Raw genomic sequence first — 14,659 nt, forward strand, 5'->3', positions numbered from 1 at the left:
GAATGACCAACAAACAACTGTTTGAAGGCAAAATTTGGACAATTTCGACTTGTGATGGTGGGACATCGGCATTTGTATAGAGAACATTTATAATCATGTCAACGTGCTTTTTAATTTCTTCTGTTTCAACTCCACTCACGATGATTGTAATCAATGCCTTGTGGGCAACATGAATCCTTTTGGTATTCTTGTCGTAAGGAAGCTGTTTCCTAGCACGATAACTTGTAATATTTTCTTTTGGAAGATTAAGTGGTTCAGAAAGAGCATACGCTAGTTGTTCTTGTAGCTGAAGTCTTTGAAATTGATCAAATAATTCGTCTTTCACTAAGAACTGGATAGACTTTTTATTTGGTATTGTTTGAGACAAGCCGCCACGTGACGAACACACTAAATCTAACAAATAAAAGATGTTGAAACAGTCTTCAATTGCTATAGATATAAATTCAGCAAAAGTTTATTTATTTAGTTAAACATGTGTTTACTAACCAGCGTGTTTGATAAAGTATAAGTCATATGTCGGACGGGGCGTAACGTGCACGACCTCTAGAAACGGGCTGCTAAGCTTCATGATAATACGTGACACGTCCACTTGTTATTGGCTTTTAATTAGCTGATACGTTAATTTCAGTAGCTTATATAGACTGGAAAAGGTGGTGCAAACTAACATTTAGTTAGTGAGGTTTTAATGAATGTTTGTGAATACCATAGTATAAATTAATGTCTCATTACCAGATGAATTTCATATCTACAACATAGTATCAGGTGGCATTATATATGTGTACTCATGGGAAGCAAAAATTTACATCAATTATGTCCATTATATACTTATGTTTAGAAAGACATTCTGAGAAGCTGTTTGTTAAAAAATGTTTCCAAAGTTGCATTATAATCAACGTCAGTTCTATAGTTAAAGAGCATGCAGTGCAAGTCCAACGAGTCTTTCTTGGCCTATTGTAAACTTTAGGTAAGTTTAAGACGTTAAGATTTTAGGCAACTTATACTGGGCTAGGCCTAGGAGCAACTGGTTACAAACGATCCTTAATATAGAGTAAGAAGGCAAAAAATTATTTTTGTCACATTGTTTGATAAGTTTTATAAAATTATAGTTGTCTCAGTTTGTTGTGCACCACAACAGTTCCCTAACTAGGTGCGCTACCATGTACCAGAGAAGGGCGATTACTAACGTGCGCTAATGACACGACTATAGTTTGAAGTAGCGAACTTTGCTCTTTGTAAGAACTTTCTAGCATGGTGCTGCATCTAGATATTGTCGGGACAATGGAACGTGTCCTCTTGTCCAAAGAAATCGCCCGCGGAAGGAATCATGCAATACTTACATTGGCTTTTGGAATATTCGTTTTGTCTCTCTATGGTTGCAAAAGCCAACTCTTTTATAGGCAACAGGAGAAAAGAATAACTATTGCTGATCGTACATAAAGCTTCAACCTATGACTTACCTATCGTTATTTGCGCTTATATCGACCAAAATCGGTCTACATTTACAAGCTAGCACACGCGCCTCCTCCGTCTGATTGTTTGCATTATGAGTTCAGCAAAAAACGTACACGCGATCAGACATACTGGTAGCACTCCTACAGTGATTTATAAAATTCGCGTGAATTTCCTGCTGTCCAGATGAGGCTAGATCTAATAGCCGTCTATGCTATCGGTTTTCTCAGACTAGCTAGGCGTAGTAGACTGTAGCATGGTTGTCTGGGCTGGACTGCAAGGCCCACGCATGCGTAACAAAAGCTAGAAAGAAAAGACGATTGAATCGATTTGTTCTGAATCGATTTGTTCTGAAGCAATCCTCCACATTTTGGCGTAGTCGGCAGGATTCGTACAACACACAGACATGGCGGTAGCGAAGGCGGGCAGAGCCCCTAAAAATTCGTACTTCACTATGGACACAATGTCGCAAGTGAGTTCGAGCTGTGGCTGGAAGACACTAATGATTACATGGCTATCTGCAAAGTGAAACAGTCCGCAGAGAAGAAAATCCGCTTCCTGAACTTGGCCGGACTGAGTATTAGACGAATCGTAAAAGGATTGCCTATTCCGGATGTGGTAGAAGATAAGGGAAACCCATACAAACAATGACTGACGCAGTCCTAGCGCACTTCCGTCCGTCGGTGAATACAACGTCAGAGCAACACAAGTTCCGACAACTAAAGCAGCAAAGTCAAGAGACCGTGACAGCGTTCTTAGGACGCCTAGGAGCTAAGGTAGAAGCATGTGAGTTCGAATCAACGCGTGTAGACACGATAGTAAACGGAACAATTAGAGATCAATTGATTGTTGGACTAAGAGATAACACTATTCGAAGATAACTACTGAAAGATTCGCAACTCACCCAGGCTCGAGCAGTGTCAAAAGCGGTGGCGTGTGAGGCATCTATAGCTAACAGCTCCCTGTATAAGGAAGTGCCACAGCCAAGCCTAGCAAACAAAGTGAGCCAATAAAATCCATCGAGTAAAGGAAATGCTGGGAAGTGCAGATACTTTGGTCGCCACCATACTAGAGGGAAACAACACTGCTCGGCCGCAGAGAGTCAGTGCTCCCACTGTCACCAGATGGGGCACTTTGCTGCCGTGTGCTTCCGTAAGAAAAAGATGGCAGTGACACGTGCAGTGGACTAAGAAGGACTTGGCCTTGAAGCAGATGAGCAGAAAATTCGGGTGACTAAGGATTACGACACAGTATACAAGACTGGGAGTGGGCAACAGTCGAAACTCTTCACAAGGACAGTAACAGTCAACGGAAAACGCTGCAGGGGTCTGCTGGACACAGGGCAACTAGAACCCTCATTACCACAGACGTAGTGGCAGCGACACGACCAAGCCACACAGTTCTTGAGGCCTATTATGGCACGCCGGTCGCAACACTTGAAGTAGCAGACCTTACCATTTCGTCCGGCAACAAGTCCTGCAGATGCACGTGCTTCTTGGTCTTAACAAGACAAACTGTACTCTTCGGTTAAGACTTTATTGTACAGCTGCAGTTGTTGTCACTTGCGGATGTGAATGTAGTCAAAGTCAGACCTGTGGACATTACCGTCGATCCCAAGGCAACGCCTGTTTGACTCTCTTTTAGGCGCCATGCTTTCAGTTTTCGGGAAGCTATCGAAGCGGAGACCAAGAGGCTGGAAGAACGTGACGTGATCGAGTCAGTCCAGGAATGGAATCTATAGGATATCAGAGCATGGAAGCATGTGTCGAATCCTATAGAAGCGATCGAAGCCGTACCACCTTGTCTGTTGAAGAGGTAAGGTTTTCCTCCAATTTCCTGGACACTTTTTCCTAATATTAACGAAGTTAATTAAAGGAATTGTTCTAAAGGTTTAATATAACCAGACACTGAAATAGAAAATACACCGAGAAGGACGTCAAGAATTATTTGGAATATATAGACGCTCTCTTCAAGTGCTAAGGTACCAGATCGCGACACCCAGACCCCGAGATGCTTATTACATAACCTTGTACGAGACTCTTCAAGGCGCCCTAACTGAGACTGTGTATGCGAGTAGCCCTGCTAAAGAATTGTAATCCATAAAATATCAGAGCGATGGATCTATCTTTGAAACCTATTGCCGCTGTTCAAGCGATGCGTTATCACGCTGGGCGACTCTTATCTAATTTCCTGTCCGTACTCAGATTGGCTTTAAGTCTAATACTGTTTGGGTGGCTGAATGCATTCCAACGAGATAGAATTTGTAGTTTAAGTGTATATAAATAGATTGCATAACGTAACGAAGAGTAGATATGGTTACTGAGTAGTCTTTTTAAATTATCCGCTACCGTGTTATGTTCTAAAAGTCTGTGTTGAGCTATAAGACGTGTACATCGACTTCTTAAACACGACTTGAGCTCACTCACAGTCATTACATGGTGTCAGGAGTAAACTCATAAGCTACAATTGTAGAAGTTGTCGGAGTAGATACTGTACTGCGCAGTATTAATTAAACAAGCGTGAGTATGTCCATACATCAACTAAATACTCCAGAACAATTTGACTTGGCAAAACCGGAAAGCGAGATCAAGTGGCGACGCCGATTCGAGCGCTAGCACTAAGCGTCAAATCTAATTAAAAAGTCTGAAGAAACACAAGTTAGTACACTAATTTACAGCATGGGCGACCAAGCCGAAGATATACTGCCAGGATTTCAACTAACCGAAGATGAACTAAAGAATTACGACATAGTTTTGACAAAATTTGACGATTATTTTCAAACGTCATATACGAAAGAGAATTGTTTAATCAACGAATACAAACGAAGGAAAACGATTTCATAGCCACCCTATACGAATCAGTGGAACACTACGAATACGGAGCATATATATATATATATATATATATATATATATATATATATATATATATATATACACACACACATATATAGCCAAAATAATTCGGGAGACGTTAATATAGTCGGAATCCGGGAAGCGAAGTTTGCCGAACAGTTGTCGGAATAGTAGACCCCAAAGGTACCTAAAAATTCTGTCAGCAGAGTAAGTGGCAATCCGAAACAGCAACAGCGCAGGAACCAGTCGTACGAAGCGAACATTCGAAGTCGAATAGCCCATATGAGATATACAGGTAGATAGAAGTAGGAAATCTCGAATAGAGACCAAACCGAGTTTGCTTTCGAAGCAGCAGCAACGAGACAAGTTTCAGAGCTGTACCAAGTTCTCAAAACGTATATAGTATTAAAAAAGTCGAGTAAAAGATGCTAAATGTTAAAATTATCGAAAGATCGGTTACTACTACAGTGAAACCTGTACCAGCGACCACCTCTCAGCGACCACCTGGCTTTAGCGACCGCATCTGTCTGGCACGGAACGTTGTCTCATACAATAGCTACTGTACTAAGCGACCACCTGCCCAACGCAACCAACGACCGCTAATCCAAAGTCCCTACAGCAATTAACACCTCTTCTAAGCGACCACAATGTACCTTTTCCGTCTTGATTACACATTTCAACACGGCTGTCATCTCTCAGAGGTGTTGCCGACACACGTGCGGTACACTTGCATCCCGCATGATGTCGCGAAACGTTCTGAGTCTAGGTGACTGGGTAAAGGATAATTCAGCTGTCTGATAAAGGAATTTCAGCGAGGCAGATAGCAGGCAGGTGACAGGCAAATGTCGTTGACGCTGGACAACATGGCATTGACACAAGTGACACTGAAGATGATGGTGATTATGATCCACCTCAAATTCGAGTTCAAACTTACAAACAAGCCGAAGAGCTCGTGGACGACCTATTCCAGTTTTCACTCATCAAAAATAATCAGAAAATGCTGGAATGGTTGCAAAGCTGGAAAGTGTGGTGCAGAAAATGAGTTTGGAAGCCAGGCAGCAGCAAACTCTATCCAGTTTCTTTTCCCTGTCACAGTAGCTAGCTTTGATTAGAACAGTCTGTAACCACATGGACGCAAAACAGTATGTACATTGCACAAAACAAGAAACGAGACGTTTAGGACTTTGTAAGTTTCGTGTCGTGGTGGTCTGGCATGCAGGGCTATAGGTGTGTGGAAGCGCGAGGCTTCCTCTACTAAACGACCACTTGTCCTAAGCGACCAATACCCCTGGGTCCCACAGGTGGTCGCATAGTACAGGTTTCACTGTATTACGTTTGTAAAGCAAGAAAACTCGTACGCTGCACACGTGCAGACTAGGTCAGATAATGACCGCAGACTTACTCAAACTAGGTTTCAACACTCACATGGATATTCTCGGTGGGTAACGCTTCAAGTGGATTAAATCTCGTTGAGATTTAAACTAGGCTCTGGAGCAGATGCAACTGCGATTCTGTATAGACTATTCACACAGCGATTGTTGTTTGAATAGGTGCTAAAATGAAAGTTTTCCGAGTGCCATGATTATGTAGCGGATATCACCTACAAGAAACTAGAAAAAAGTTTCTATAATTTAAATTAAACATATTTGCTAGCCCTGATGCCATACAGGAGGAGCATCTGAGGTATGACGGTCTTTTGTCTCTTTGTATGAGTGTCGCTTTTACAGCGATACATGGCCAGACATCCCTATGCACCAAAAACTTTCTAGCATCATATGCTGTTTGTATTTGAAGAACATGCAAGGTGATAAGTCTAATCCTGATAATACCTCGGGATAGCATTATATCATCAGTGGTGTCTAATTACACACACACACACACACACACACACACACACACACACACACACACACACACACACACACACACACACACACACACACACACACACACACACACACACACAGAATGTGGGTTTTCTTATGACAAACGTTTCTTCGTCTGTCGACGTTCCTTGGGCCCAGGTCGACCTGAATGTAGGAGTGTGATGATGGATCTACATCTATCTTCATAGATGGAGATGAAAGGTTGTGTTCAGTGTCCATCTGTGTCACAGCTTCAATCTTTATCACACATTCACAGAGGAATAATCTGTGCGATCAACTAATTATTACATGACCAACTGTTAGAGCTAGTTCGTGTTCCGATCTGTTCTAGAGGAGATCAGAGCTGCTGCTACTCTTGTTTTACCTGTAGATAATGAATCCACCATCTTTTCAGCAGTTATGAATGAAGTAATGACACTTCATGCTGACACTGTTTCCCATATTCCTAGATCTGTTCGCCCTCTCATAGCACAAGTATTGGCTGTGAAGCTTCGCCATGCTTGTTATGATGGTTTATGGAGTTTTGCTTCCTTTTTCTATTTGCTAAGGCTGTTTTTCGTTTGCCACATCGAGGAGGAAGGAAAAGAGACTTGTCACACACTCTTTCCTAGCATCTCGTTTACACCGTTGGCAGGAAGGAGCTCTCACTGCGTTATGGAAAGAAGTCAAATGTGATGTTAATCGCCAATATCATGACTTTGAGCACAACTCAGAATCACTCGAGAAATAAAAATTCATTGTGCACTAAATTTTGCCAAGGACAGCCGCTATGGCCTTGCTATGCGCTCTTTGGGTTCATTGAGATGTGCGTCTTTGGATGATAATGAGGCTTTTGAAGAGTTGGTTGGTCGTCATCCAATCCACAATCTTCCATCTCTTTCCGGCGACATCTCACTATCTTTGGTTGTTAATTCTGCTGCTATTCTTGCTGCTCTTAATTAAAGCTTTTCCAAAAGGTTCAAGTCGAGGAGCTTCTAGATTACAGGCTCAGCATCTCATTGATGTTATCTCTGGTACCATTTCTCCTAATGTACTGTTTTTTTGGAAAATCTGACTTGACTTGTCTGGAAACTTATATGTAGATATTGCTCCTTGGTTGATAGGTGCCCCTCTAGTAGCTCTTCGAAAAAGTCTGGCGGCGTTCGCCTAATTGCCTAGTTAGCCGTGTCTGTTGCTCTGCCATAAAGTCAAGTTTACCAGACGTATTGCTTTCTTACGGTCAAGTCGGAGTGGAAGTAGGCTCGAGTGTCCAGCCGGTCATCTCCCCCCCGGCGGAGAAAGACCGGCTGGAGACATTCGCCACTCAAACAAACCGCCGACTCTCTTTCCTCCAATCAGAGTGCCGTTCAATGTTTGTGCATCCTCGATAGGAATGCACGTCGCTATTGGCTTTTTGCTAATGTAATTTTGCTCTGACGCAAGTACGTGTACTCTCGACACGTGGCAATCCAAGTCTACGAACAGCATGTTGACTCTTTCCAGCTCTTCTCGTTGTCTGTCTCTCGTTCTAAGAGCGCTAGACTCAAAGTTTACCACAGAGGCCAACCAAAGGTCGACCGCAATGTACGCAAACCATAGCTCTGCACGTCGCCCTGCGTTGAGTGCAAATACCACGCTTTGTAGATGGTCTACTCGTTCAATGCATGCAACGTACGACACCATGAGGGACTAGAAGTTGTTTTGCATGCGCTGCCTAGTCCTCCAAGTACGAAAAGGAAGACAAAGAAAAGACGACATGCAGGTGTAGCTCACACGCTAACGAAATGTGATATCAGACAGTAAAGCAATTGACTACTCAGTTACAAAGCCATTAGTAGAGAGCCAATAGCGACGGGCATTGCTATCAGCAGTTATCGTAAATACACGTGCATGCACAAACACTAGCCAAACGTGTAAAATCCTGATTGGAGGATAGAGAGGCAGCGGTTTTCTTGAGTGGCGAATGTCTCCAGCCGGTCTTTGTCCGCCACGGGGGGAGATGACCGGCTGGACACCCGAGCCTAGAGTGAAAGTTAAAAGTGAATTAGAAGCTTCCGTTCATTCTATACGCTCCTACATTGAAGAGTATGGTCATATTGAAGAGTTGTGCTGCTTTAATATAGACATTAAAATGGTTTTAATGAATGTCATAGAGAGGTATTTCTCCACCGTCTTTATGGAGAGTTTCCAGATTTAGTAGCTTGGGAAAGTTGGTCATATCAATCTGCTGGTGAACTACACTTTGGTTCTTATCGAATTTCATCCACAGCTGGATTACAACAGGGTGACCCTTTGGGTCCACTCTTTTCTCACTGGTCATTCTAGAGCTCATAGATAAGATCGGTTTACTTGAAGGCTTACATCTTTCTTGATGGTATGTCGATGATGGTACATTTATTGGTACTAAAACGTCTATTTTAAAGTTGTTGCAATCCTTTATGTCAAAAGATCCTAGTTTTGGTTTGTTTCTAATCTCAAGAAATTCAAGATATTTGGCCTTTTAAAAATCAAACTTTTCCTGAAATTGATTCAGATGTCAGACGAGTTTACACTTTAGTTCATTTATGGTGCTGAACTATTGGGATCTCCCATTGTTGGTCCAGAGGATTTACTTATCGAGTATTTTGGTAGTCGTGTGAATAAAGTTATAGAAGCTCAAAGTATATTACCAGAATTTGAGAATTTGCAGGTAGCAATCCAGTTACTACGGAGTGGTGTAAGCGTTTGTAAATTGAACCACCAAAATTTGAACCATTCCTGGTCACTTTATTATTAAACAGCTTTCTCGTTTTGATTCTGACATGAAACATTCACTATGTCAAATAACCAAATCGTCTATTTCGGATCCAGCTTGAATGCAAGCAACTCTGCCTCTACGGTTCAGACGTTTAGGTTTACGAAGTGCCTTGGAATCATCATCAGCTGCCTTTCTATACAGTTGCAACGCTACACGTGACCTGCGTTTGTCAGAGGCATGAAGTTCTAGAAATGTTCCCACTTTGGATTCGATAAATTTGTACACCACTAAATTCTCCTTTTTCAAACTTTAACCTTGCCAGGTGAAATTAAGGAAAGAGGAAGATTTTATGTGCAACTTAAAAATCATATAGACACTGATGACCCTGCCGCTTTTACTTCACCGCAAAAGGCACTACAGTCGCCGTAGATGTCATTCATTTTGAGTCTCTCAATGAAATGACCAGTGTGAGAGACAGCAAGGTCTAATACAATCTCTTCCGCTTATGCTGGAGCATGGCTAAGGGCAGCCCCAAACCAAAATCTTGGCCTATCCATGCTTCAACATAAGTTCATTATTGCCATCAGAATTTTGATTGGCATTCCTCTGTTTCCGGATTCTCCTTACTCGCTCAGATGTGTTTGTGGCAGTATCATCGACCCTCATGGAGATCATTTGCTGGGTTGTGATTACGATTCAGCTCTTAACAGACGTCATAATGCTTTATGTGACATTATTTGGCATGCCTTATTGATAGACAACAATGCAGCCAGAAGAGAACAGACATGTTCTAGTAACTCTAAGGCTCGCCCTCGTGACATTTTTCATTCAGACTTTGTTGATGGTAGGTCTGCTTTCTTTGACGTAACAGTTTGTAACACTGTCCAAGCTAAATACGTATGTCAAGCTGCCGAAAGGGCTGAAGCCGCTGCAAGGGCAGGAGAAATGGAAAAGAGTTACAAACACGAGCAATCGGTATTAAAATGTGAAGGACTGTTCTACCCTTTGGCGCTGGAATCTTTTGGCTCTTAGACTCTGTCACAAGTAACTGCGTCCTTAATTGTAAGCGCTCAGCCGATCTTACTGCTAACTCAAGACAATCTATTTCAAGAATGACTGGCTAGTTCTAAATGCCGGTCAATGAATAAAATAACACAATGCAGGTTCCCGGATGTATATAGTACATTCTTTCCCCCGACTATGTGACTGACAATAACAATTAAGAGGTATGAAGTACAAAACAATAGCCTAATCTACTAAAACTTTAGTCTGTTAGGTGCTTGCTCCTTATCCTGGAACGACGGATTGGAGTCACTCATTTCTTGCCACCTAGATTTGATGCTCTAGTTGGTTCCGCGTGCTGGTAAGTCTGGTGCGACAACTCACTCTTCAGGTTATCTCGGCGATACCGGTACCCTTGCTCTTGAACATGGTTTATGCAATAGATGTATTGGTTCCACCAGTAGGTCTTCTGGCTCACCTCTTTCATCTCTTTTCAATTGTAGAGTTTTTCGAATCTGATCCAAATTTCGTTTGACTACCCTCCCATCCTCCAGTTTTAAAGAGTATGGTAGGGAGCCTGTTTTGAACTGAACTACAGCAGCTACCCAAAGGACGAACTTTGTTGTAATTGCGCACGTAGACTCTCAATCCATTGTAAAGGTTTATCATGCTATTCCGCTTACCCTTTAGAATTGTTTCTGTTGCCATTACATTTTGTGTACCGTTTGCTCCAAGTTGGAGTGTAACAAATCTAAGCATGATCGTTATTTGCGACCCATTAGTGATTCTGCAGGTGATATTCCTGTCGTGGAATGCGGTGTAACCTGGCAGCTGAACAACAACTGTGTCAATCGATATGTCAACGTTCCTTGCTTTGCTAGAAACAGCCCTTTCTTCAATACTTGTACTGCTCTTTTTGCCAGCCCATTATTTGACGGATGATACGGGGCTGTTATAATGTGGTCGATTCCATTCGATTTTACAAAATCGGTAAACTCTTGACTGGTGAATACTGACCCATTGTCTGATACCAGTTTTTCGGGAATTCCGTGAGTTGACAAACTTTTTCCTAGCTTTTCCACCGAAATTTTCGTCGTCGTTGATTCTACAGGTTCTAATTCAATCCACTTCGAGTGTGCGTCAATGAGCACAAGATACATTTTTCCTAACAAGGGTCCAGCGTAGTCTACGTGCACCTGCATGCACGGCTGATGAGGTCAAGACCAGGGATGCAATGGAGTCTTTGGTAGTGCATTCCTTGTTTCTTGACAACTAGAACAACCGTGGACCTTGCATTCGATGTCCTCATCCAGTCCTGGCCACCAGACTATTGTTCTGGCTAAGCTTTTCATCCGTCCCACACCAAGATAAAATTTAACTCTTCCAAACTCGTTGTTGCCCTTTTGGTGGTAGTATCTCTCTGTAACCCCACAATTTGCATCCCTCTTCTATAGATAATTCATTTGCTCTTTGCCAGTAAGGATTCAACGCTTTGATTAGTGGTAATTTGTGCCAACCATGATAAACATAATATTTTACCTTAAACAGTATAGTGTCTTGTTCTGTCCATCATCTAATATCTCTTGCCTATGCTGGTGACGTTTCCAGTTGCTGTAAAATTAAATTGTCTCTGGTTGTTCTTTCTCAGTTGTGGACGGTAGTTGTACAAGTAATCGGCTGCAGGCATCTGCATTACCAATGTTCCGTCCTGGTTTGTATCGCAACTTATAACTGTAATCTGATAGGATCAGGGCCCATCGATGAATTCTCGCTGATGCCATTGGCGGAAGAGACGTATTTCCACAACAATCGTACCAGTGGTTTATGGTCTGAGAATAGCACAAACTCTCTATCAAACAGATACTGGTAATATAGCCTCGTCCCCAGACTCTCTCGCGCTAGTCTTGTCCGGTGCCCATATAACAATTCTAGGCGTGAGAGAGTCTGGGATCATCTCGCCTACTTCCTGCCATATTTTCTTACTAAACGCTCATTAACTGTCACCCCCAACGTCATCACTGTCACCCCAACGTCATCACTGTCACCCCCAACGTCATCAAGTGTCCCGTAACTTCAAAATCAAATTAGCGTTAGAACTGATTTAATAAACGTACCATACGAGATGCTATGACCATTGTTTGGTGTTTGTGGCGTATCCAACACTTGCAGACAACTGAAGCATGTTGAAAAGGTAAGTCTATTGGCGGAGTGATGACCTTCTATCTAGTTCACACGCGCATCTCTTGTGTGGCCACTAGCGTTTGCGCGCAGACTAGACTCTGTAGCAAAAGCGCGCAATGACAAGGAAAGGGGTTGATCTTGACATGAAAATACCGTCTACTCTTCGAGAAGTCTTCAAAACAAATACATCTTTTTGCGAAAGACTAGCCCTGGAAGCTTCAAGTTGACCCTCCAGACCGTAGTTTCATGTCAAGATCCACCCCTTCCCTTGTCATTGCGCGCTTTTTGCTACAAAGTCTGGTCTGCGCGCAAACGGTAATGGCCGCGTGTCATCTAGGTAGATCATCACTCCGCCAATTGTAGATTTCAGAATATAAGCCTACACGACACCCGTCACCAACACTCCATAGACTTACCTTTTCAACATGCTTTAGTTGTCTGCAAGTGCTGGTTAGGCCACAAACACCAAACAATTGTCATAGCATCCCGTGTGGTACGTTTATTGAATGATTTCTAACGCTAATTTGATTTTGAAGTTAAGGGACACTTGATGACGTTGGGGGTAACACTTAGTGACCGTTTAGTAAGGAGATATGGCAAAAAGGAGGCGGGATGATCCCAGACTCTCTCGCGCCAGGAATTGTCATACGGGCACCGGACAAGACTAGCGCGAGAGAGTCCGGGGACGAGGCTAATGGTAATATATTTGTAGACCTAAAATTACTGCCAATGCTTATCTTTCCACCTGTGCATAATTCATCTTTGCTTTTGTCAATGCTCTCGATGCAAATGCTGCTGGATGTTCTTTCCGTCCTTCCTCTCTAAGCTAATACAGCACCTAAACCTTACAACGAAGCATCACAAGCTACGACAGACTCTTGCTGTGGATCGAAGTGTGCTAACAGTTTGACTGACACTAACAATTGTTTTGATTGGCCATAAACTGGTTCTTGTTCACATGACCAGTTCCACTTTACTCCTTTTCGTAACAATCTATGTAGTGGAGCTAGAACTGTTTGACAAAGTCTGTAAGAATTTGGAATAGTAAGATAGCAATACTAGGTACGCTTACAATTCTGTAATGTTTTGTGGTCTGGGTGCTTTCTTAAAATTGCCTGAATTTGTCCTTTATCCGGATGTAACCCTGTCCTGTCAATGATATGTCCCCATCAGCCATAGTCCAGTCTCTTCCAAATTTGTCAACATCTTACCTAAGTCAGACAAATGCTCTTGTTCGTATTTTCCTGTTATTAATATGTCATCTAAGCAGACCACTACAGCGAAGCCCCTGTTATCGAAAATCATCAATCATCGGACAGCCTTGCAAGAAGTAAACGAAGTAAGACTGAGCTTTGTTAAAGCCCACAGTAAGAAGGATTAGTAAAGACTAATTCCAGACGCAGGTCTTCCAAAGGCTTGAAACGGTTATGCTAGGACGGTAAACGTGATCCTTCTCTGCGACCCCATTCATCGGACATCACCATCATTCATCGGACACGACCTCTCCCATGAAAACGCAAAGGCAGTTCTGCAACTTGGCACATGAGATAGGTTTATAGGTGACTAGCTAACACAACAACACTATCACTGTCTCCGTTTGCTACTCTCCAGGAGAGATAGGGCACGCTCATTGAGTCGAGGTAACGCCCTTCGTCGGACAGTGGTTTTTTCTTTGCAGCAGCAGTCTTCAGGTAATAGTGTCATGAGAGAGAGAGAGAGAGAGAGAGAGAGAGAGAGAGAGAGAGAGAGAGAGAGAGAGAGAGAGAGAGAGAGAGAGAGAGAGAGAGAGAGAGAGAGAGAGAGAGAGAGAGAGAGAGAGAGAGAGAGAGAGAGAGAGAGAGAGAGAGAGAGAGAGTTGGAAGGAAATATCGTACGGCCAACAATTCGTTTGATCTTTATTTGACTTGGCAACGGTTATTAGCGGAAACTGCTGAATGTTCTCTGCTGACAAGCTCACTCTGTTGGCATCTACTAGCCCTCAGGTACTGTCTAGTCTTCCCAGCGTAAGAATTTGAACTCCTGAGTGTCTTGCAGCACAACTGCACAGGCTTGATGCACCGGATATAGCAGGCGATTCACGTCATACATGTTCGAGCTTTGCGGTGAGCCCATTCTCCCAACACGAACAGGAACAGCTCTGCTTTCCTATCAAGGCCCCTAAATTGTTACTCGGCTCTCACTAAGACGTGTGCAGGTGTTTCTATCTCAGCTTGCTAACTACCATTGCCTGACCTTGCATCGTCACGAAGTGAAGCACGTCATCGTTGGTACAACCAGCTGTACTGAAAGCAGGAACTTTGTTTACTATCAGAGCAGCTAGAACCTTCACCCCAGCTTCTCCTTGGTAAAGTTCAATTATATTTTGTCAAATCGCGCTACGCAGCGATCGACTTTCTTTGCAAAGGGTAAAAGAGCGTTTAGCACTTCAACCTTGCCTTCTCATCGGTTTCGGTTGTCGTCTTCTTTGTTGTACGGCAAGTTCGTTCAAGCGACATCTTTTACACGTCGTAGTGAGGGCCTGGTTGTATGAGAAATGACTCATAATTGCCATCAAGCACTCTAGGCAAGAG

The 14,659-nt window shown here is 42.8% G+C and overlaps 1 pseudogene; it reads left to right on the top strand.

The window, feature by feature from the left end:
• Nucleotides 1–1,705: 1,705 nt before the first annotated feature.
• LOC134183620 (uncharacterized) lies at nucleotides 1,706–6,471 on the top strand (annotated as a pseudogene).
• Nucleotides 6,472–14,659: the final 8,188 nt, after the last annotated feature.

Source organism: Corticium candelabrum, chromosome 8, assembly GCF_963422355.1.
Source record: "Corticium candelabrum chromosome 8, ooCorCand1.1, whole genome shotgun sequence".
In the NCBI taxonomy this organism is placed as follows: domain Eukaryota; kingdom Metazoa; phylum Porifera; class Homoscleromorpha; order Homosclerophorida; family Plakinidae; genus Corticium; species Corticium candelabrum.